Here is a 24,728-nt window from a genome sequence, read left to right on the forward strand (position 1 = left end):
ACAGCAGTTGCTGGATGCTGGGGGACAGGGGAACAGGAGTTAGTGTTCAATGGGTAGTTTCCATTTGGAATGATGGCATAATGAGGGCAACCGACCCGATGCCACTGAGTTGTACACTCAAGAAGAGCAGGGGAGGGCACCTGACTAGCTCTGTCAGTAGAGTGTGTGACTTAATCTCAGGACTGTGATTTCGAGCCCCATGTTGGGTGCAGAGATCACTTAAAAATAAATAAGTAAATAGACTCATTAAAACCGCTTAAAGTACTAAATCTTGTTATGCGTATGTTACCACAATCTAAAAAAATGAAACAAAATAAAACAGTCTCAGGAGAAAAGATTCCCAGCTCATGGCCCTTTTCTGTTGCTCAAAGACCACCTGGATTTTTCTTTTTTTTTTTAAGACTTTATTTATTTGTTTATTTGAGAGAGAGAGTAGAGAGAGAGAGAGAGAGAGAAAGTGGGGGGGCAGAGGCAAAGGGAGAGAATCTCAAGCAGATTTTGTGCTGAGCATGGAGCAGGACTGGGGGCTCGATCTCACAACCCTGAGACCATGACCTGAGCCAAAATCAGGAGTTGGGCCCTTAACCAACTGAGCCACGCAGGCGCCCCAAGACCACCTAGATTTTTCTTAATCCAGGGTCTCTATACTCACTCTTCTCTTCCTGGAGTGCTCTTTACCAGCATTTCGCATAATTGGTTCCTTCCTGACATTCAGATGTTAGCCCAAGTTTCTCCTTCCAAAGTCTGTGACTTGACCCTGTTGTTTGTTTACTTCTTTGTGATCTGCCTCCCTTCACCAGAATGCAAACTTGTCCCAAATTCCATCTGTTTTGTTCTCTGGTGCTTAGAACAAAGTCCATCCCTAAATTGGTGCTCAATGAATACTTGTTGAGTGACCCAACGGGTGACTCTGGCCCTTGAAACATAAGTGTACCTTCTTTATAAACAGAACCTATTTGAAGTCAAGAGCAGATTCAAGGCTGTGCCTGTTTTCTGGAGTCTGCATTCTTCTCCTCTCCTTTCCCATCCTCCCTTCTCAATTTTCCAAACCCTAACTCCAGTTTAATATTATTTAAGTGAGTAATACCGAACCTCTGGACATGGACCTCACCCATGTTAAAGTCCATTTGGTCCACACCCGCCAAGCTGTCCTGCCCCTGGGGGGAGAGGCCGGAGCTTTAGAGCAGGGAAGTGATTTGAAAGTTGGCAAAATCAACTGTCTTGGTACCTGGGGCCTTAAGGCATGATTCTGAAATGAAGTGAAGGGACAGTAAGCCTTGCTCCCATGGTCACATCTGGTTACTGTCATCTGTTGGTACAAGGCTCCCCGCTAGCTGTGAGAGGCCTGGAAGCCATTAAATGAGAGAACCCAGGAGCCCCATGAACTGGTCTCCATTCTAGCTTCTGTTCTCACACGATGTTAGCTTCAACACTGCCATTCTCAAATCTCTTGGGCAGTGCCTATACCAAGCATGGCCTGAGAGCTGGGAGCTGGCGACTGCTACAAAGAACTCTGTGTAATTGGGAGATATTTTTGTCTCGTGAGTTCATTTCAACCCTTCAAGTTTTACCAGCAGAAAGTTGCACTTCTCTACAATGTGCGATCACAATCTATGTGATCACAATCCCCAGCGACCCTGTGCACGGTCAAAGACAGAGATCTGATCTGCCTTTGGTGGGCAACGTGAGTGGAAAATAACCTTTATTTCTTATAGGAAACTTTTTTCTAAAATAGGGGTTTTATTTACCCTCATTTAATGTACCTATGATCTTTATTTAGTGTTTTAACCACAGTCTACAAATCACTTCTAACAAGACAGGCTGGAAATACAGGTTCATTGTCCCAGGGAGTATTGGGGAAAATGTGAATTCAAACATCACTCTTGGGAAAACGATTCAAGGTATAGACTGGTGGAACGAATGGACAGTAACATCCATATATTTTTTCTTACAGAAGTGAAGAATGCTACATGAGGAAAATAATATGTGTTTCGGGATGATTTTGCCCTCAAATATGGAATTGTTAATGAGTTTACTCACATCGGCCTCTTCCTAGAACTACCACCCCACCTCCCTGCCTCTTTGTTTTTTCAATGATTCAGGTTTCTGTCAAATGGAGTAGGAACTTCTCCAAAGTTTTGCTAAAGCCGTTGCGAAAAGAAAAATAATCTAATCTGCTGGAAAGAAAAGCAAGTGTTACTCGCACCTCATCAACTACACAGGCTGAGTCGTCTCCGCGTCTGTCAGCTGGGTGATCACGTTCTCCAACCGTGGTCAAGCGCATTGCACTCAAGCACAATGTCAATGGGAACAGCTCTTTTTTTGGTTTTAAAAAATAGCACAAGCATGTGTGGAGGGGATGACTGTGTGCAGAAATTACACAAGTGGGTAGTTATGTCTACACGTATATGGTGAGGGGCTATTATATGACAAGTGTCTCCATCTTCCTCTGCGGAGACCTACTAAAAACAAGACAACACATCTTCGAGTTTGCTATAGTTTGACTTGAGTGGCTAATGCATTTGTCTTTGAAGGATTGTTTCAAGTGAATACATTTTAAGTATTACAATGATTGGGTTATTTGAGTAGGAGATAGAATATAACAAAATTACTCTTGTTGGAGATTTCTCTAAGAAGAGCTTATTGAGTTAAAAATAACTGGTTATTGGGGGCGCCTGGGTGGGTCAGTGGGTTGGGCATCTGCTTTCAGCTCAGGTCATGATCTCGGGGTCCTGGGATCAAGCCCCTCGTCGGGTTCTCTGCTCAGCTCTCTCTCTGCCTGCCTCTCTGCCTACTTGTGATCTATGTCAAATAAATAAAATAAAAATCTTTAAAAAAAATAACTAATTACGGGTCCTTAGGTATTACTCTGAGTTTGGGGTTAATATATAGGCTATAAATACATCCTACTGATATCTTCTCTCTTCTCATATTTAGTTTTCCATCTGAATGTATTTTGAATTTGTTGGTATGATAAGCAGATAAGCAGAATAATGCTTCCCTCCAAAGATGTTTACATCTTAATCCCTAGAACCTATAAATGTGTGACCTCACATGACAGAGGGACTTTACCATGTGATTAAGGTCAAGGTTCTTGAGAGGAGATGATCCTGGATTACCCAAACGGGCCCAATTTAATGGCATGAGTCCTTAAAAGTGGATGAAGAAGACAGAAAAGTGGGTCAGAGAGACGTGACATGAGAAGGACTCAAGCTATCATTGCTGACTTTCAAGATGGAAAAGGGAGCTGTGAGTCAAGGAATGTGGGCAGCCTCGAGAAGCTGGAAAAGGCAAGAAAACAAGTTTCTCATTTGGAACTGCCATAAAAAGGGGCACCTGGTGGCTCAGGGGGTTAAGCATCTGACTTGATCTCATCTCAGGTCTTGCTCTCAGGATTGTGAATTCAGGCTCCATACCGGGTTCCACATGGCACTTAAGAAAAAAATAAAACCTCCAGAAAAAAAAAAAAACAAAAACAGAGCCCCGTCAACCCCTTGATTTTTGCCACATGAGACCCAAATAGGGCTTCTGACCTACAGAACTGCAACATAATACATTTATGTTGTTGTAAGCCACTAAATTTGTGGCCCTTTGGACAGCAAAAATAGAAAGTTAATATAGCTGGAAATTTCCAGATATCTTTAGCTGCCGAATTAGGGAAACAACTAGAGAATATGGAAGCTGCCATAGGATCAAAGAATTCCTCTGCACGGTAAAGTCCACAAGAGCCAAACTATAGAAGGAGTCCAGATGTCCACTGACAGATGAATGTGTAACAAAGATGCGGTATATATACACAATGGAATATTATGCAGTCATCATAAAAATGAAATCTGGCCCTTTGCAATCATGTGGATGGAACTAGGGGGTATTATGCTAAGCGAAATAAGTGAATCAGAGAAAGACAATTATATGATTTCACTCATATGTGGAATTTAAGAAACAAAACAGAGGACCATAGGGAAAGGGAGGGAAAAATAAAAAATAATAGAGAGAGAGAGACAAACCATAAGAGACTCTTAATCATAGGAAACAAACTGAGGGTTGCTGGAGGCGGGGGGATGGGGTAACTGGGTGACGGACATTAAGGAGGGCACGGGACGTCGTGAACGCTGGATATTATACAAGACAGATGAATCACTGAACCCTACCTCCAAAACTAATAATACTCTACATGTTAATTGAATTTAAATAAAATAAAATAAATGTTTAAAAAATTCCTCCACACCTTTGGTTTCAAAATCATTCGGTCTTAAATTTCACCTTCCCTTCTCTGCATAGGAACAAAAGGAAGAAAATAATCATAATCACGATCATTAACGGAAGTCTTGCTTGTATCATACCGTGCATTACTACAATACTACAAACACAATCTCACTTAATGACCACGTTAACCCCCATGAAAAAATGGAGGCTTTAAAAGATGAAGAAATGTACCCAAGAGCACAGTGTTAGAAGAGGCAGAACCAGACTGGGACCCAAGCTCCTTTGATTCCAAGCCTGTAAGCACATGACCTGAACTCCGGAGCTCCGTCTGCCTGCTCTGGCCCCATCTTTGTTACGAAGGTAACAGGACAAGTGGCTCTAACCCTGGATTTTCCAGGACAATCCTGCTTATTTTAAATATCCTGTCCCCTTGTCCTCAAAAGATACCAAGATGTCCCCCAAATTCCAATTTTTCTTCAAATAGCGAGTAAACATTATAAGAAAAAAACACAGGAGTCCCCCCAAACCATTGATGGAACCACCTTCCCTTATTTGGTGTTCAGAAAACAGGCCCAGGTACCACTGTGTCACTTGGTCCCTTACTCATGGTGATTGCGTATCTACTGCATCCACTGAATTCCACTCCTCCCAGGTAAGCTGTTTATGCAGCACTAAGTGGAAGGTAACGTGGGCAGCCACTTGATACTTAGGGCACCTCCAACAGGATAATTTAGGACCTAGGGAAGGACACTGCCATGCAAAGCATCCCAGATGTGTATGGAGGGTCACACGATTGCCATTCCAGCCTCCTGAGCAGCACAGCTGAGCCCTGAAGCTTCCAGCATCCGCTCCCTAGTTTCAGGTTCTATCAGGGTCCAGGCGGTTGATTCCAGCCTCCTGGGGCCGTGCCGCAAGTCTGAGTTGCTCTGACCCCAAGCTGTGGCCCGAGCAGCCTAGGGTGTCATCTCCAGGCTGGTACCCACACCTGCTTACGGACCAGGCTGGGACTCAAGGATGACCCCAGGCAGAGCAGGAGACCATCCGCTTTTACCATTTGCTCTCGGTCTGTGATCCTGTTACAATTTCTTCTACTGTTATTCAACAGAATGTCAACGTGACCTTCTCTACCCATACCCAAACAACGCAGAATCCAATCTAGAAGTGAACTCTATGAATTCAGTAAGAGAGATAGAAAAGAAAGGATGTCTTAGTTACCTTTAAAACAAAACAAATGAGGGCACCGGGGTGGCTCAGTCGGTTAAACGACTGCCCTCAGCGCAGGTCCTGTTCCCAGGGTCATGGGACTGAGCCCGGTATCGGGCTCGCTGCTCAGCAGGGAACCTGCTTCTCCCTCTCCCACTGCCTGCCTCTCTCCCTGCTTGTGCTCTCTCTCTCACTCTCTCTCTCTCATCAAATAAATAAATAAAATTTAAAAAACAAACAAACGAAAAATTTTTTGTGCTAACTGGACCTGCTCCAGCGCTAACTGCAACTTTTATATGCTGATCTTGAGACCGGAAATGACACTTCGGAAAAACAGTTTGACACTTTTTTATAAAGCTAACCAAATGCTGTCATATGACCCAGCGATGCCCCTCTAAGTATTTAGCCTAGAGAAATAAAAATGTATGTCTGCACACATAAAAAAAGACTGGATGTAGATATCAACACTGGTTTTATTCATTGCCAAAACACAGAAACAGCACAAGCACGTTCAGTTAGGGAATGGTGTAAACTGTGGTACATCCACACTACAGAGTATTAATCAACGAGGAAAAGGAACCACACAATGACCTAGCTGAGCCCCAAATGCAATCTGTGAAGTAAAGAAGCCAGATGCAGAAAGCATGATGTGATGTGTGATTTCAGTGAGACAGAAACTATAGGGACAGAAAACACGTCCGTGGTTGCCAAGAGCCGGCAGGTGGAAAAGGGAGTGACTACAAAGGGAATTTTTCTGGATGATGGAACCATTCCGTATTATGATCACGGCGGTGGCTTCTCGACTGTATGTACTTGCCAAAACTCGTAAAAACGTGTGTCAGAACGCATGCATTTCATTGTATACATTACATCCCAATTAACCTGACTTTAAAAATAAACCGTATCTCTTCTTCCTAAGAGAAAGGCAAACCCCCTTCTAGAATGGCTCCGGCAAGATAAGTTTGCATCTGTGTGATCGCTGGACCAAAGGAGCACTGCTGGTCTCCTGTCTCGTGAAAGAGTTGATGTTGCTCCTCTCAGACTCGCCCCTGCCCCGGTCATGCTGGCCCCGTGTGGACACAGCTGCCCTCCCACCCCCGCCCCGCTGTGTGCACTGTTCCCTTCACTGGGGGTGTTCTCTCCAGGTGGCTTCCCTGAGTGGCTCCTGCTACAGATCTCTGCTCCACCGTCACCTCCTCTGAGAGGCTCTCCTTGACTCTCTGTGACTTGACTGACTGCCTGTGCCTATGCTGCCACCATGCCCTGTTGGTTTGCTTCACGGATCTTTTACGTGTTATTCTTTATTGACTGAGAGGTGGAATTTTCCTAGAGGTGGAAGCCCTGTGGAAGCAGGCATCATGTTTGCTTTGCTTCCTGTCATATCCCCAACTCCTCATCGTGGTTCCCAGGGCAAAGTGAACGCCCCTAAAATTCACGTGTTGAAATCTAACCCCCCAGGGTGATGGTGATTGGAGGTGGGGACTTTGGGAGGGTCTTAGGTCATGAGAGTGGGAAGAGTCTTGTAAAGGGGGCCTCAGAAAACTCGCTCGCCCCTCGGCGGTGCGAGGACACGTGTTGAACTACGCTGAAACGCCCGCTGTGCCCCGATACTTTTGCCCTGTGCAATCCCGAGGCATGAACTAGGACACCTCTAAAATATAAAAGAATCAGGTATGATCAATACATTATGCAAGAGCTTCTGGGTAAATTATTAAATTATTAATCGTCAGTAAATTATTAATTAATAAGTTAAAGCTTTTCCTAATGAAAAGGTCATTTTAAGACATAATTTCCTACTTAAACCATAGTCCAAGATTCAAATATCGATTTCTTCTGTGGTAATTATAGGACAAATGTTTAAATTGTAGGCTTATATACTAATTAACTAATTATTTATCCCCATTAATCAAACACTACGTCCGCAGTGTATTTCTCACTCAGGATTTTCTAACGCACGTGATTCAGTTTCTGCATGGACCCTTTGTACACTTTCTTCTCTCTGCCGGGGACACTCCTCACTGATGGCCTCATGGCTCACTCTTGCACGGCCCTGGTCACTGGGCTCAAAGTTCACCATATTAATAGGTTCATCCCCCACCACCCAATTCAGCCACACACTCCTCATCCTCCCCACCCTGGCCTCTGCGTTCCCCCTCTCTGATGTTCCTCTGTCACTCTGACTATTTGGTTTACTTGTGTCACCCACGGCAAGTCCCTCCTCACCAGGATAGAAGCTCAAGGGGAGCAGAGATTTTTTCACTCTCTGACTTACTGTTATTTCCCAGGGCCTAGAACAGTGCCTGGAATATAACGGATAATCAACAAATATGTGTCGATGAATATTGGATAGTTTGATGTCATTTACAATTTCAATGGCCTCCCCTTCCCCCTCTAGATGGAACATGTTTGCCTTCTCAGCGGGTGTCTCTAGCTCATGAGAGGTCAGAACTCAGAGCACTCCCTCCTCCCTTCCTATACCACCCCACACCCCCAGTCCCGCACAGCGCCCCCACTTCTCCCTGCCTTGCCTCTTACCTTACCCTCCCGGTCCTACTTCGGTGCAGGAAAATAATAAACTACCCAGAACTAATGGGTATTCATGTGTAAAAAAAATGTTTTTAATGGAGACTTTAAAAAGCCCTTTGCCTTAATCAGGAAGAACAATTTCATATTAAACCAAGAAGGGAAGCATGTCGACTGTAGCGTGGGCGTAGTGGTTAATGGTGTCAGCGCCCACGTTCCCTTTGGCGTGTCCTAAATCAGACTTCGGAATGATCCAGGGAACAGTAGCTGCAGGCTGTGGAGAATTATTTATTGGATTCTGTGATTTGGTAAAATGTCCTGAGCATGTGAGGAACATATGTACTTGGTACTGCATGAACGGCAGTCTTCACCCACACAAGGTACACGCCTTCGCTGTAGACAGGCACTTGCCAGTGGGTCACGCCCTCGGCTTTGCAATCCAGTATTTCCCTGCAGCAAAGTAGCAAATTGCCCAACATGTAGAGAGAGGAACACTTTTCTGCCCTCAATAAACTCCGTGTCATTGCTAGATGAGTAAGTGTTCTGTCTCCAGCTCTACTGTCCCTGGACATTGGAAGGGATAGTGGTTAAAATTTATTTACTAGCTTCTCCATTCCTGTCTTTTGTATCACGTCCACATTCCCATTCCCTACTAGGTGTTTACCTCCTGCTCCTAAGTTTAAGTCTAGGTTGGTGGTTGATGTATGCTGGATGGAATCTGGTGGGGGTGGCATTTGGTGCTGGAGGGGGCACCTAAAATGCCTGCTGCCTCGCCTGCTGCCTCGCTGTGTGTGGGTTCTGATCTCACGGTCTCGGTGGTGTTGGCTCAGGGTGGGGCTTACTGCATTCTTGGCCAGTTCGGTCTGTGCCTCACAAGGAAATGTGCCTGATGGGAGTCTGTGATATGTGTCTTTGCCATTTATGAATCCTCTACAGGCGAGTTAGAGCCAAATCTTCCAAGACCTCCCTGAAAGAAAGGTTTAGTAACAAAACAAAACAAAACAAAACAAAAACACAGGGGCACCTGGCTGATTCAGTCCCTTAAGCATCCAACTCTTGATTTTGGCTCAGGCCATGATCTCAGGGTTGTGAGACTGAGCCCTGTTTTAGGCTCTAAGGTCAACACAGAATCTGTGTGAGATTGTCTCTCCCTCTCCCTCTGCCCCTTCCTCCACTGCTCCTGCTCCTGCTTGCTCTCCCTCTCTCTCTAAGAAAGAAAGAAAAAGAAAAAAATACATTACCTCTGCACTGATCCTCTAAGACTTTGCTTAGGAGGACAGGGGGAATATATTTTTAGCAATAAGCCTCACTCTTTCCAGGCTTTCTGGCTAGCACACACACACAAAATAGAATTTTAATATACAGAGTCCCCAAACCCCAGGTCTTTCATTCATTCAACAAAAATTAATCGAGGTCTTTCTGTGCACCTGCAAGTGAGAGTGACATCCCCGAAGAGGCCAGAGTCCCCCCTCCCCAAGCCCCCATCACAACCAGCTTCCACCCGGGGCCCTTAGGAAAGTGTGCTCCGTGTCCCCCACCTTCATTTTTTTTAAATATTTTATTTATTTGACAGAGAGAAATCACAACTAGGCAGAGAGGCAGGCAGAGAGAGAAGGAAGCAGGCTCCCCGCTGAGCAGAGAGCCCGATGCGGGGCTCGATCCCAGGACCCTGGGATCATGACCTGAGCTGAAGGCAGAGGCTTTAACCCACTGAGCCACCCAGGTGCCCCCCACCTTCATTTTTTAGGGCAACATTGATCCCTTCCCTGCAAATGAACTCCGCATGCTGACTCTTCACTCTGATGATGTACCCCTACGTATCATCTGAATTTTGCCTCTCTGCGTCCCCCACACCTCCAGCAAATATCTTTTTCTTCTGTTTACCCTCTGATTATATCTTATGTCTCAATATGGTGTTCAGAGCATGGACAAGGAGAAGCCAGTGTGCCCTGTTGAGGTCAAACCCTAAAGACAAGACCAATTTGCCCCTTGCCCCCACCATCCTCCCCAGGGGACCTTGGGATATGACCAGGAGAGAAGCAGAGAGGAGATGTAGAGAGATGTAGAGATGTAGAGAGAGGAGATGTTCCCCTGGCTAAAGTCTTCACAAGACCAGCTGGGTGGTAAAAATACAGGCATGACTGTGTTACACCCCACCGTCTCCCACACCCGAGTCTGGACTTGGCAAGTGTTAGCAGTCCTCCTCTCCGGATTATCTCTGGAAAATGTTCGTCAGGAGTCTTCACACCCCTTTGTGCAGCTCTGGCTTACACATATAGGGTAGAAAGGGTAGATATTTAGTAATGACATTTAACCAGTAAGTCCAAGCCAATTGACATGCGACCTTGACAGCAGAAGGATAACCTGGCACAATCAACACTTCAAAAAGATAGCCATATTCTGATAAAGGCAGTGTGATTAACACATTGCTGCATTTATGACAAATGTGATTTCTCCTGCACATTGGAAAAAGCGTTCATCCACTCCAGGGCAGACAAAAAAATCTTCTCCACCGTGGGTCTGGTATTTGGCCTTAACTCTGAGCTACTGGAAATAGTAGCAACTGGTTGGCTCAGTGGGTTAAGCATCTGCCTTCAGCTCAGGTTGTGATCTCGGGTCCTGGGATCAAGTCCTACGTTGGGCTCTGGTCTCCGCAGGGAGCCTGCTTCTCCCTCTGCCTCTCTCTTTCTCTCTGTCTCTCCTGAACAAATAAGTAAAATCTTAAAAGAAAAGAAAACAAGAGCAACTATGTATACATTGACTGCAAAGTTTGAATCAGAGCCTGGGCTGATCATTTGATCTTATTTAATCATCTCATTCCATCCTCACAGCAAGCCTGGGCAGTAGGTTCTATCAATATCGTTATTTTGGAGGTAAGAAAAATGAGGCAAGGAGGAGGTACAAAAGTTATGCAGCTCTTACCCTTCCAAAGTGTGAAAGTGGCCAACTCTGGTAGCTGAATGCCAGCTGCATGTGCTCGAACCTTCTCCCCCACCTCCCCGGCCCCACCCACCGTCTTAACTGTTTACATGACGTCATCTACACTGACTGGCTCCACAGAGGATCTCTCTTTGCTTCTTACGGTCCCTGGAGCAGGGCAGGAGAGGCAAGTAGGAAATCACAGGAAGGTAGAGGTGACCCGCGGGCTGCAGGAAGTGGACGGAGGTCTCTTTTGTGCACCTCTCATTGCGGCAGTGAAATCACCAGGTGGAACGCTCCCCATTCAGCATTGACGCCTGCCCGATGTTTGACTTCAGGGCTGCAAGAATTGTGCTAAATAGAGAAAGGATGGTCTTTTTTGTTTCTGCTTTTTTAACCATGAGGTTTGGTTTCATGCAGCTAATGAACTGTGTGAAACAGAAGAGTGTTTATGTGTGTGTGGTGTACACCCCCATTCATTAGGAGGAAAGGGTCAGAAATACTTGCTTTGACCTTGCACGCCACGTTCTGTACTCAAATCACACTCACAAGTGTGAACACTGCAGTGACCTTCCAGTTCTTGGGGGCTACCAGTACTGACTTTGGTTTCTGTCCACTTAGATCTCTCTTCCGGGTTATTGTTTTCATCAGCATACCATGCACAGACCACCTCTAAACCCCAAACTCCTGAGGTTTAGAAGCCGTTGCAAAGTTAACCGTGAAGATATTAGACATTTGTAACTGGTCTTCAGATTGCTTTGGGAAAAAAAAACAACCCATTAAAGCCCTCTTTCCCCCAGAGCTCCATCTGTTTGGCCCAGGACCAAGTGAGACCAGGCTGTGGATAGGGGAATCCGAAGAGGCTGGTCCAAGTGGGTTTGGATGTGCCCTGACGGAGAAAGAGAGGTTAAGAAGCCACCATTCTTCCCCCATCTGGGACATCTAAGGAACTGAAATGGAAAGGTGATGCACAGTTTCTGATTGCCTCCATAAGCCACGCACTGGGCTGGGAGCTTTTACAAATATGTCTCAATCTAACCGATACAACTTTATAGCTCATGACTAACACTATCAAGCACACTCTTCTGCATGCTTTTCAAGTATTACCTTGCTTAAGAGTCACAATGACTCGATAAAGCAGATTCTGTTATTATGCCCACTTGAGAACCTGAGGACACTGAGTCATTAAAAGGTTAGGCACATTGCCCAAGGTCCTCCAGCAGGTACAAGGCAGAATCAGGTTTTAAACCCGGCTGGAGAAATGTGGCTCTTTACTCTCTGTTGAGCCACCTCTCAGGATGAGGGAGACAAAGCTCGGAGAGGTTACCTGGCTCAAGGTCACACAACAAGAATGGCAGAGCCAGGGCTCAGAGCCCAGGTTTGTCTGGCATCAAACTGCATTCTTCCTGCTACATCTCACTACTGCCTGGATCCTGTAATCACTAGAAATATTTCTTCCCAGGGGTGCCTGGCTGGCTCAGTTGCTTAAGTCTCTGACTCTTGGCTTCATGATGTCAGGGTCATGGGGCTGAGCCCCACATAGGGCTCTGTGCTCAGTGGGGAGACTGCTTGAGATTTTCTCTCTCCCTCTCTCTCTTCCCCTTCCTCTGTATCTCTCTCTCTCTCTAATAAATAAATAAATTTCTTTTTCAAAGAAATATTTCACCCTAACCTTTAGGACCAAATTCAGATAAATGTCTTCCTTTATAGTTTCCTTCTTCTTTTTCTCTCCCTTTGCTCTCCTCTCTGCTTTTCTCCTCTTCTCTTGCCTCTTTCCTTGCCTTGTTTTTCCTTCCTTCTTTGTCCCTCCCTTGCTCATGCCTCAGGTCTGCCAGTAACGCCCAGAAAAGGCAATGAAGGTGCAAGGGGTTACTGAGCCCTGACCTCATTAATTTTTAAACATGACTTATATAGCTTAATATGACCGGAAGTTTGTTAATAACTGAAAAATTAAAAGCTTATCTCAAGAAACGTCTACATGATAGATTGGTCCAATTGTTGTGACAGAAAGGGATTTTGACTTTCATTATGGTCAGCCTGTTGGCTAACTAGGATCAGATCATTAAGTGCTCACTGGATTAATTGCTTAATGATTTGGTCAAAAGTTTGGTTATTGTTATGGGTGTTCATTTTAAACAAATGACACAGCCTGATCCCTAGGCCAGATCCTAGGAAGCCAGCAGGTATAGACATGCAGGTTACCAACCAAGTTCCCGGTGGGTTGGCCTGGAGACAACTCGAGTTTCTAAGACAGCCAGAAGTCTTTCAAGAAAAGGCATTTACAGAAGTCATCAACACCTTCAAGACTCCAGAATACTCATTCATGTCTATAACACCTTTCACACATCACACAATTCATATTTTTTCTCCCATTCAAGTACTAGTAGTGTATAGGCTCTGATCCTACTCTCTTGTTGTTGCCTGTTCATTCCCTTTCATGCCTTCAAGTCCCATTTCTTGTTGACCTCCAGATCCCTAGACTGAACCTTTAAAGAGCCATTTTCCAAGTTAGGTACTATTTACAGGTTCCAGGGATTTGGATCTGAAACTCTGGGGGCAGGGAGGTGGGGTGGGCAGCATTCAGCCTACTTCCCCGTCCCCATAGACTGGGGTGTCCAACAGAGCAGGGGGATGAGGTTTAGCCACTTTTATTCCCAGCACTTAGCACTAGTAGGCATTCACTAAATGTTAAATGAAAGGCCGGGGAAGACATTGAATTGAACACTCTCATTTGCAGATGTCGGCTGTTTGTTTACTCAATGAAGCATTCATTCATCGTTATGCACCACATGTAGCTGGCACTGAGGAGGACAAGAAGCATGGGGATAGCAGGTAACCTCTGTGGCTCCACCCTCAGGAAGCAGACATTCTGGGAGGGTGGCAAGCCTCAAAAAAGGGCACGCATAAATAAATAGATAATGACGGTGTAATAACGGTTAGGAAAGACAAGAACAAGGATCAACGAGAAAGCACAAGGTGTGGAGATGAGGGAAAGCATCTCACAGCAGCAATGTTGGAAGCGGAGATCTGAAGAATGAATAAGTGCTATGTGAGGAGCTGGGGGGCAGTTGCTCCAGGCAGAGGGGACCACAGATGCACAGGCTGTGAGGCAGCAAATCTTGGTGAGATCAAGGAACAGAAAGAAGTACAAGAACCTGGAGGGCAGGACGGGGCTGAGGCACAGGGAAGAGCTGGATTGTAGTGTTCGCAGAAGAACCTTCCTCAAACGTTTTGTGTGACAGACCCCACTGTCACAGTGACAGACCTTAAGTTATGCTGAGAACCAAGGGCATCATCAAATGACATGTGAGGGATCCTAGAAGAGAACAAAAAGATTGACTACAAAAGGCTGGTGCATATAAATACTTGTTGACTGGAACATGATATTCCAAACTGGCAGGAGATGGGGTGACAGGAGAAGGTAGCTCGACTGGCTTTGTTAACAAAGACACCCAAGTTTTATTGCTTTGGGGGCTGAGGGTGTCACAGGGATGGGGGATTTCTATAGATGTCTCGATGTTAGACATTTAAGGAAACTGCTTGCTTGTTTCTAATTCCATAATCTTACCAACTGCTCAAAGTCAAATCCATTTCAGAAAATTTAAAGAATAATTCTTTTTTATGGTAAAGATTTAATTAATTAATTAATTAATTAGCTAATTAATTAAAAGAGCTACTGGGGGGGCAGAAGGAGAGGGGAAAAGAAGCCATAGTGGACTCCGTGCTGAGTGCAGAAGGCTTGATCCCACAACCCTGAGATCATGACCTGAGCAAAATCAAGAGTTAGATGCTGAGCCACTCAGGTGCCCTTAAAGAATAAATCTTAGGACAAATTCTGAGTTGTGTATTTACTGAGTACATAAAGGAAGAAAGTAAAGCACAAGCAAGATGTGGGACCAGTCTAAGATATGATTTCCAGTAATCCCTTGGTTTACTCTTTCTGGTTCAGTCATGACACACAGGGTTCACCATGTCTTCAATTATTTATTTATTTATTATTTTTTATTTTTTATAAACATATATTTTTATCCCCAGGGGTACAGGTCTGTGAATCGCCAGATTTACACACTTTACAGCATTCACCAAAGCACATACCCTCCCCAATGTCCATAACCCCACCCCCCTTCTCCCAACCCCCCTCCCCCCAGCAACCCTCAGTTTGTTTTGTGAGATTAAGAGTCACTTATGGTTTGTCTCCCTCCCAATCCCATCTTGTTTCATTTATTCTTCTCCTACCCACTTAAGAGATGGATGGATAAAGAAGATGTGGTATATATATACAATGGAATACTATGCAGACATCAAAAGAAATGAAATCTTGCCCTTAAATTATTTATTTTTAATGTTTATTGAGCATTTACTATATACTCAGGTACTACAATAACATTCTACATATATTAGCTTGTTTTACCTCCTTTTGGGTAAGTACTGCTTACATCCTTGTTTTACAGCTGAGGAAGGTAATGCAGAAAGGGTAAGCACCTGGGCAGTGTGATTCCAGAAGATTTGCTCCTCAAACCACTTCACTAGACTATCTATTCCTTACTTACATTTCTGAGATTCAGATTTTACCTTGGCTCCTTTCAAGAAAATTAAGATATGTAACAGCACATGAGGAAATCAATTTGCTTTCTCACTCACTTATTTCATTAAAATCCTCCATCAAATTGTAACAGAACTTAAAAAGAAATCAATATATAACCCAAAGAATAAAATGAGAGCATGTGAGTCTATACTGATGTAAGTAGACAACTGGATAAATAAATAAATAGAGGAGAAAGACCAACTCCTCCTTACAGAATATTCCAATTAGTAATAAAGAAGGAATGAAGGAAAAAGAAAATCACCATTTGAACACCAGAGTAATAACTGCTATAGGCAAGATCCACACGTGGATGCTAAAATTAGTTGGTGAAAGTTTTTTTAAAAAATCAAGGTATTTGCATAGTCTCAAATTATCTCTTCCCCAGCAAAAGAAATTATTAACTAAAAAATACAAAAATAGTAAGTGTATAGTGGAGAAACCTGGCAGATACCCCTTAACCAAGAGATCGAGGTTAACAAGGCTACATTATGCAACCTGATATGATACACTGAGAAGGAACATCACTTCTGTGGTATTGTTTCCAATAAGACATGATCTCAACCTAAGCATAATATCCCAGAACCATCCGAAAATATCAGACAAGCCAAACGAAGCGGCATTCCACAAAATTGTCAAGCAGAACTCTATAAAAGACTCAAGGTCATGAAAGGCTCAAGGTCAAGGAAGGACTAAGCAACTGTCACAAATTGAATGAAATTGAGAACACATGACAACAAATTGTGGTGTCATCATCACTGCATCCTGGAGCAGTAAAAGGACAGTAGTAGAAAAACTGGTAACATCTGAATCAAGTTTATAGTTTGGCGAATAGTATTGTACTAATATCAATTTCTTCATTGGGGTGATTGTAATATGACCATATGCAATGTTAACTTCTTCTTTTCCACAAAAATTGCTTTTATTATGTTATTAATTATTATTATGTTATTATGTTATTGCTTTTATTATGTTATTATGTTAGAATATTCCTTGATGAGCTGGCAATTATTCATGTGAAGGAGAGTTCAGAAAACAGATTTATGACTATATTAGCCTTGTCCTTGATTAGAGATTTATGAATTATACAAAAAATATAACCCAGAGTCGGTTACTCTAGAAGTAGTAGTGGAGAAGGTCTAGAAAGTCGAAGAGGCTGTGAACTGGGAAGATCTTCTCCCTGCTTGTCGCCTTTCCACATGCAGCACTTCTGGTTCAGTCACGACAAACAGGGTTAATTATACCTTCAATTGTACCCGCTGAAACGGGCGATTGGCAATTTCTTCACGGGAAGAAGCTACTCCGACTGGGACGCTGACACTGGACTTTGGGGGCGGGCCTCCAGCGCTGCTCTCCTGACTTTGACCTTACCAGTACACTCAAAGGCCTAGTGTGCCCCCCTCTTAGTCCTTTCAGTGGGCACTTCCTGGATGGGTGTAGGAAGTCCTGGGGGTTAATGCATTCAGAGGCTCCAAACTCCTTGGCCCTTGTGAACTTACCTTTATTGATGTCCACACCAAAGATTCAGGATACACCAGCCACCTTATAGCCCATGAGAGCCGCCACTGCAAATCCTCCTGGACCAAAGATGGTGCAGCGGAAATGCCATAACCCACAAGGCAGATTTTATCCACAGGTGCTAAAGGATCAATTTCAGCAATAGAGATCTCAGCCACGACTGTATGTTCAGAAAGCATGCTGGTTCCCAGGGAATGGAGAATTGTCTTTCCTTTGCAAGGAAATCTGCTAGTCCCATCTGGCCTTAATCCTTTCTCCTGAGTACCACTTCTCTTCTGGCAAAGGTTTTAGGGTTTAGACAAAATTTGCATTCTCCACACTGTGGCATGTAACGCAGAATGACGGTATCACCTGTCTACAGTTGAGTGACTCCTTTGCCAGCACTGGCCACAATTTTTGCACCTTCTTGTCCCAGGATCCCTGGAAGACTCCCTTCAGGATCAGCCCCACTCGGGGTAGAGGCATCAGTGTGGCAAATTGCAGTGGCAATCATGTCAACTTGAACTTCACGAGCCTTAGGGGGTCTCTACCCTCCCTGTAGAGACAGGTTCTCCCGCCTCCCAGGCAACTGCAACCTTGCATTTGATCTCCTGGTTCACCCCAGCCTTGGACTCAGTCATCGAGGGAGCACAGCGTTAATTTTAGAGGAAGCTGGGTAAAGTGTCTTCAAGGCATTCTGGTACTGATTTTGTAACTCTTTATAATGCTAATAATAGTGGGATTTTTTTTAAGTTTAAATATTAATAATAGTCAGATGGTCCAATTGAGCATTCCTGCAGAATACAAAGGATAGGCCATCACAGGAATATACCGTACACTCCAGAGCACAGGCCAACATTAGATTCCCGATTTCCAAACAACCCATCCACAGTCACCCCTTAGTCCGTTGACCCATAAAATCTAGTTCGCCCAAAAATACATAACCCCACTCTAATCATGAGAAGCATCAGTCCAATCCCAGTCGAGGAACCCTGTACAAATTCTCTGATGAGTACACCCCAAAACATTAAGGTCATTGTGATGCTTAGTTTTCTGTGTCCCTTTGGCGAGACTACAGTTTCCAGTTGTTTAATCAAACACTAACGTTGGTGTTGCTGTATCTAGCTGTGGTCAACACCTATCATCATTGACCCTTCTTAAATAAAGGAGATTATAAGGGGAGCAGGGCCTCATCCAATCTGCTGAGGGCCTTACCAGGTTTCCCAGGAAAGAAGAAATTCTGGCTCAAGACCGCACCACAGATTCCTGCCTGAGTATTTAGCCTGCCAGCCTGCTGTACGGATTTTGGACTTTGAACCTTCCAGCCTCTGTAATCACATCAGCCAATTCATTAAAATAAATCTGTGTGTGTGTGTGTGTAGTATGTCTGATCCATTGCCCAGTTTGTCCAGAGTACCCTAATTCATACAGTCACCAGTATAACACTGTTATGTTTGTTGTTTTAATTTTATTTATTTGAGACAAAGAGCAAGAGCGGTGGGATGCGGGGCAGGCAGAGGGAGAAGCAGGCTCCCCGCTGAGCAGAGACCCTGATGCGCGGCTCAATCCCAGGACTCTGGGATCATGACCTGAGCCAAAGGCAGATGCTTAACCATCTGAGCCACCAAGCACCCTTAACCTTGTCTATTAATTATAGTTCAATTTAAAAAGACAGAGAGGGGGTGTCAGGCTGGCTTAGCGGGTAGAGTGTGGGACTCTTGATCTCAGGGGTATGGGTTGGAGCCCCTCGTTGGGTGTAGAGATTCCTTAAAAATAAAATCTTCAGGGTGCCTGGGTGGCTCCGTCGGTTAAACGTCTGCCTTCAGCTCAGGTCATGATCCTGGGGTCTTGGGATCGAGCCCCACATTGGGATCCCTACTCTGCAGGGAGTCTCTTCTCCCTCTCCCTCTGCTGCTTCCCCTGCTTAGGCTCTTTCTCTGTCAGATGAATAAATAAAATTTTAAAAAAATAAAAGCTTTAAAAATAATAAAAATAATGAAATAAAAAGAGAGAGAGAGAGAGAGAGAGAGAAACCTCAAGTTTCAATAAACAAACAAATAAATGCAAAGTCTGAGAAACCACCACATCCAAGAGAACCAAAGGAAACCTGACAGTGAAATGTAATACGGTATGCTGGGCAGGACGTTGGAACGGAAGAAGGACATTAGGAAAACTAAAGAAATCTGAAGAGAGTGTGGACTCTAAGTAATAATGTGCTAATATTATCTATTAATAGAAATGTATCATACTAATTTAAGATGTTAATCCTAGGGAAAACTGGGTGTCGGTTACATGGGAACACTCTATTTTTGCAATTCTTCTGTAAATCTGAAACTACTTGAAAATAAAAAAAACTTATTTTGAAAAATACATATGAAGTCTGCCCTTTCCAAGGAAACAAAATAAGGTTTGAATTCAGACACATCTTCCACAAGGCTGTAGCCAACAAAAAAATGAACAAAATAGAAAAATATGTAATTTTAGATAAATATGAATATTAACATAATAAACAAAAATCATGGGTTACAGTAAGATGTAGACCTATATATGTGACCATTGAATCAAAGTAACAAGGAAAATTGTTTTGGGGTTTCAGACCCAAAGAATCCCTTCATTAACTGTTTCTAAATTCTGTTCCTAGAGAAGGATCTCTCCTCTTTATCTCTATTTCTTCAAAGACTCATAATTCTGACACAGGGTGTGAGCTCAAATGCATCCAAGGAATGTTGTAATTTCTGCCCAGGTGAAAGAAAAGCAGAGACGATTTCAAGCCAGTGGCAGCAGGGATATCTGGAACTCACTAGAAGCTATCGCTGGATAAAGCTGTGGCAATGAATCTCACCAGCCTCTCAGCCAAGTGTCTGCCCATTTGAGGAGCCAGACGTTGGGCAAGGTGGCAGGATGTGGCAGAGCAAGGTCCTGAGAATCTCAGAATTTATTACAGTTACACCAACACTTCAATGATCAAACGGCATCTTCTTACCTTTTCTTTGGAATGGTAAATGATGCATTTTATAAGTGGCTTATAGTTTTATCTTCAAGACCCTTGGAGATAAGTATAGGAAGAATGTTAGCTTCCCATGATCAGAAATAAAAAAAATAATATATATAATAGAGAAATTATAAGACTACTCATAGCCTGGGGGCATCTGGGTGGCTCAGTGGGTTGGAGCATCTGACTCTTGATCTCAGGGTCGTGAGTTCAAGCCCCAGGTTGGACTCCATGCTGGGTGTGGAGTCTATTTAAAAAAAAAAAAAAGAATGCTCTTAGGCTGAATTATTTTTTCCCCCATCTGGATGAAGCCTTCGAGATCATCTAGTTCCATGCTCAGATTTTGAAGATTAAAATAGGTGGCTTACCCAAAGTCCTAAAACGAGGAAGAAACAGAGTAAGAGTAAGACCCAGGCCTCCAGCTTCCTGTCCAGTACTCTTTAATGGCCCTCTGCTACCTGTCAGCTCAAAGTCTGGTTCTGGATTGCCCAACAAAAAAAATGCAAGGCACAGGTGAAATTTTCTATTTTCTAATCACCATGTTTTGGAAAGTAAAAAGAAACAGGTGAAATTCATTTGCCAACATTCTATTTAACCCAATGTATCTAAAGTAGAGTCATTCCAGGGCACCTGGGTGGCTCAGTCAGTTGAACATTTGCCGTCAGGTCATGATCCCAGGGTCCTGGGATCCAGTACTGCGTTAGATTCCCCACTCAGCAGGGATTCTCTCTCCTTCTCCCTCTGCCACTCCCCCTGCTTGAACTCCCGGTCTCTCTCTCTCTTTCTCTCTCCCTCTCTTTCAAATAAATAAATTCTTTAAATGTAGTCATTTCAACACAAAACCTATACTTTACAATTATTAGTGAGATATTTCACATATTTTTTATATTCGGTCTTTAAAATCCAGTGTGTTTTTTATACCTGATGGCACTTATCAATTGGGAGGAACCGCATTTTAAATGCCCCATAGCCTCACGTGGCTAGTCTAGTCGCTCCGTGCTGGAGAGAAGCCATCCTGGGAAATAGCACGTGGGTAAGCCCATTAGAGACTGCCTCTGAGTGTAAGCCCTTCATCTGATCTACTGCAGAAGATAACGCTATTGTCTTTTATACCCATGGCTTCTTAAATAGAGTTTTCTTATATCAAAATACAACGTCCACAGAGTAGAAGTCAATGGAAAAATAGGTGTTGACAAGTGCTCTCACATGTCTTTAAACAGGCTTCCTCAGAGTCCTGGTGAAATTGATGCTTACAGCCTAGATTTTCTCTTCAAATGGTTATTATGGACATTACCTTTGGGCTGTCCATTCTTTTTTTTTTTTTTTAAGATTTTATTTATTTATTTGACAGAGAGAGATCACAGGTAGACAGAGAGGCAGGCAGAGAGAGAGAGGGAAGCAGGCTCCCTGCTGAGCAGAGAACCCGATGTGGGACTTGATCCCAGGACCCCAAGATTATCACCTGAGCCAAAGTCAGCGGCTTAACCCACTGAGCCAACCAGGCACCGCTGGGCTGTCCATTCTTGATCAATTTCTTTTCTAAAGTCTATTCAAGCCTCCATGATGTTAGGCCAGATTTTGAAAAAGAGGAGACTTCTTGCCATCAGAAATGTCCCATTAATCTGGCTTTTCCTCTTGTCCACACTCTTAGAGCTTTTCTTTCCTCCCGAGGACATTTACTATCTTCCCATGTTCTGCCTGTCAAAATCCACTGAAAATCAGAACTTTAAAAAGGCTGGTACGTGGGAGTATTGCCTCCCCAAGGGGAATTTGTATCTACTTAAAACAAACAAACAAAAAAAAAAAACGGTGGGATCCTAGGATTTGGGCAGAAGCAAGTAGAAGGATTCCACAGTGTTTCTGAAATGACGTTGAACACATCGGGGGTCAGCAAATGACAGCCCCTGGGAGCTAAATTCTGCATTTTTGTTTAGCTCATGTTTTTAAATGGTTGAGGAAAAAAATCAGAAAAGAATCCTATCTCAGGACAAGTGAAAATTACATGAAATTCAAATGTTAGGATCCATAAATGGTTTGGGGGGGACGCAGCCATGTTCATTCATTCGTATACGATCTATAGTTGTTTTCAGCTACAACAGCAGCACTGAGCATTTGCAGTAAAGACAATATTGACCACAAAGCCTAAAAAATTTACCATCAATCTTTTTACAGAAAAAGTGTGCCAAACCCTGATGCAGGTGATTTCCTATACTGCCTCCTTCTCGCTATATTTTGTGCACCTAAAACCCTTTTCTTAGATCTACCAAACAGGTTTGTCACAGAATCAGAACTCCATGCCTGTTTTTACAGAAGCTGAGGAAATCTGTTACTTGAATAAACTGTGTAAAAATCTGAGTTGTCCATCAAAGACTCCCACGACTCCCTTCACATTATGTGTAGAGGGATGTTTCCACCTAAGAATGACAGCAGACCAACCGTCAAAGATTATAATAGAGGGCCCTGCTTGGAACTCCCTTCTTTGCTTCCCCCTTCCCACACTCCTTCTCTCCCTCCCTCCCTCTCTCCTTTCCTTGCTTCCTCTTTCCAATCTCGCTTCTCCACAGCTCAAAAAGGGGATTGGCCCCTTCCCCTGGAAACAAACGATGTCCCTGTACACTCAGAGATCTTAGTCTAAGAACTGGGAGGAACTGACAGAGCAGCAAAGCACTGATTATGTGTTTTGACAAGTCACTGAGTAATACTTTCTCCCAGTAGCCACAAAGCAGGACCCACTCCTTAGCCCAGGCAACAGGGCTAGTTCAAGGACAGTGACTAAGCATGCTCATGGGACTGGCTCCAGGCCAGGTGAGTCTGTACATGGATGGGCAGGTGTAAAGCAGATTCTGTTTTCTCTGCGTCACATGGAAAAGCCCAGACCTAGAGATTTAACCTGCCCAGGGGCACACAACGAGTCAGGAGCAGAGCCAGGATCCACGTTCTGGGGTAACCTTACTAAGCATGTGGTTGTACCTTTATTTCCCCCACATACATAGTTTCCTATTGTAAATTTTTCTCTCGGATGTATGCAACCCTCCACCCAGAGCGCCTATGTGTATCAGGGGGTGGTAGAGTAGGAGTTTGGGCTTATAAACCGGGAATGCGGAAAGAGGGAGAATATTCAGCTGTGAACAGCCAACATCAGATTTTCAGTTCCTCAGCAAGACGATGGGCTCGGAAGTCAGGCTCCGTCAACAAGAAAAGGGTTTTTCGAAATTCTCTTAAATACTCCTTTTCCACATCAAGGAACATGTCTGGAAGACTTGATCACAGACTTTCACGGAGGAGAGATCTGTGTAGTAGAGAAAAGCCTGTACTTTTTCCCTCAGGGGTCTATGGGGGGAAGGGGACAGAGTTAGAGAGGAAGGGAAGGACACATGTCCCAATCTTCCTTCTCTGTGCCAGTGTCCTTGAAAGAAGAGTGGTGGGATTTAAGGTGACGAGAAAGCCTAAATTTGAGGGGCTTCGGCTCTGCTTTCTGCTGAGGACTCTGGGAGGACTCGCCCGAACTGGAGACAGCACATGGAGGTCAGCTGAGGATGCAACACAATGAGGCAGGCACAGGGCCTCACTTCAGTTCCCCAAGGACACCCACTCCCGTGTAGGATATTTGGGGTGGGAGGACTGGGATGTGAGATACGGATATGAGTTTAGAGTTTGGCTGAGGAATTTGCCAGCAGTGTTCACATCCGTGGTATCCTCTGGCCCAGTGAAGACGTAGGCAGGATTGAGGAGTTCGTGAAGGCAAGGGTGACTTCACCGAGCCACGAGAGAAGGTCTGCCTCCCACCTCAGCCGCAGATACCCACAGAACACGTGGGGGCTAGTCCAGTCACCCTCAGGCATGGCCAGTCCAGGATGTGGCTCCAAGGATCTCACAGTCCCCCACCACAGAGGCTCACATCACACTCCTCCCACCTGTTCCCCAAACACTTAGGACCTTCTGGAAGCGGGGACTGGAAACCTGACAAACTTGAGCGTTGTCCTGAAAGAAACAGAATATTCAAGTCCGAGGACACTATTTACATTGTTGATTGGAATGACACTATTTAATTAGACTCAAATATAACCTGTACCCACTAATGAATACCATGGTGATAGGGGATTTTTTAAGAATATCATATAGGTTATAGAAAAACAAAACCACCGTGTTTTCTGAGTCAAATCTGAGCATTGTGTGAGTATGTCTGTCCCATCCCAGAGCCTGTGCTGTGACCCTTGCCTTCTGCTGCTAGCATTACACTAACGGTAAAGCTTCCATCAAAATCCTGGGGAAGTGAAACATTCAAACATTCTTCAAGCCTGTCTCTCAGCTGAAGCAGTGGCAGAGATTATGTTGCATGTTAAAATAAACAATAATGTCTTTCTCATTGAGTGGCTGGGAGAATTAACTGGGGGCTTAGAATGGAGCCTGACAAAAAATCCTCTCTGTTTGCCATCATCATCATTTTTCATTTTCTCCGGGAACTGTTGCCGACTGACTCCCCAGCATCCATCTGTCCCTTTCTCCCACAAGGTAGCAGCCACATGGTTTAAATGGGACTGAGCTCACCCCGAGTTCTGGGGTGGGCCCCCAAGGCTGACTCTATCAGAGTAAATCCCTCCCATTGTCACAGTGATTGGTACAAGAGGGGGCAGAGCTCTTAAAGTGGTTCGACCAGAGTGAAAGCTGGCGTTTCTAGTTGATGTGTGGGGAGGAAACCTTTCTCCTTCCTTTGTATAGTGAATTTGTGATCTAAAATTGCAACAGCCCATTTGACACTACAGTATTTTAGTATTTAAATTTTTCTGACCTGAGGATCGTTTTCCA

At 44.1% G+C, this 24,728-nt stretch overlaps 1 pseudogene; it reads right to left on the reverse strand.

Annotated features, from left to right (window-relative positions):
• Positions 1-16,671: 16,671 nt before the first annotated feature.
• LOC122905397 lies at positions 16,672-17,571 on the reverse strand (annotated as a pseudogene).
• Between the last annotated feature and the right edge of the window lie 7,157 nt (positions 17,572-24,728).

The sequence above is a fragment of the Neovison vison genome, chromosome 4, assembly GCF_020171115.1.
Source record: "Neovison vison isolate M4711 chromosome 4, ASM_NN_V1, whole genome shotgun sequence".
Classification (NCBI taxonomy): Eukaryota; Metazoa; Chordata; class Mammalia; order Carnivora; family Mustelidae; genus Neogale; species Neogale vison.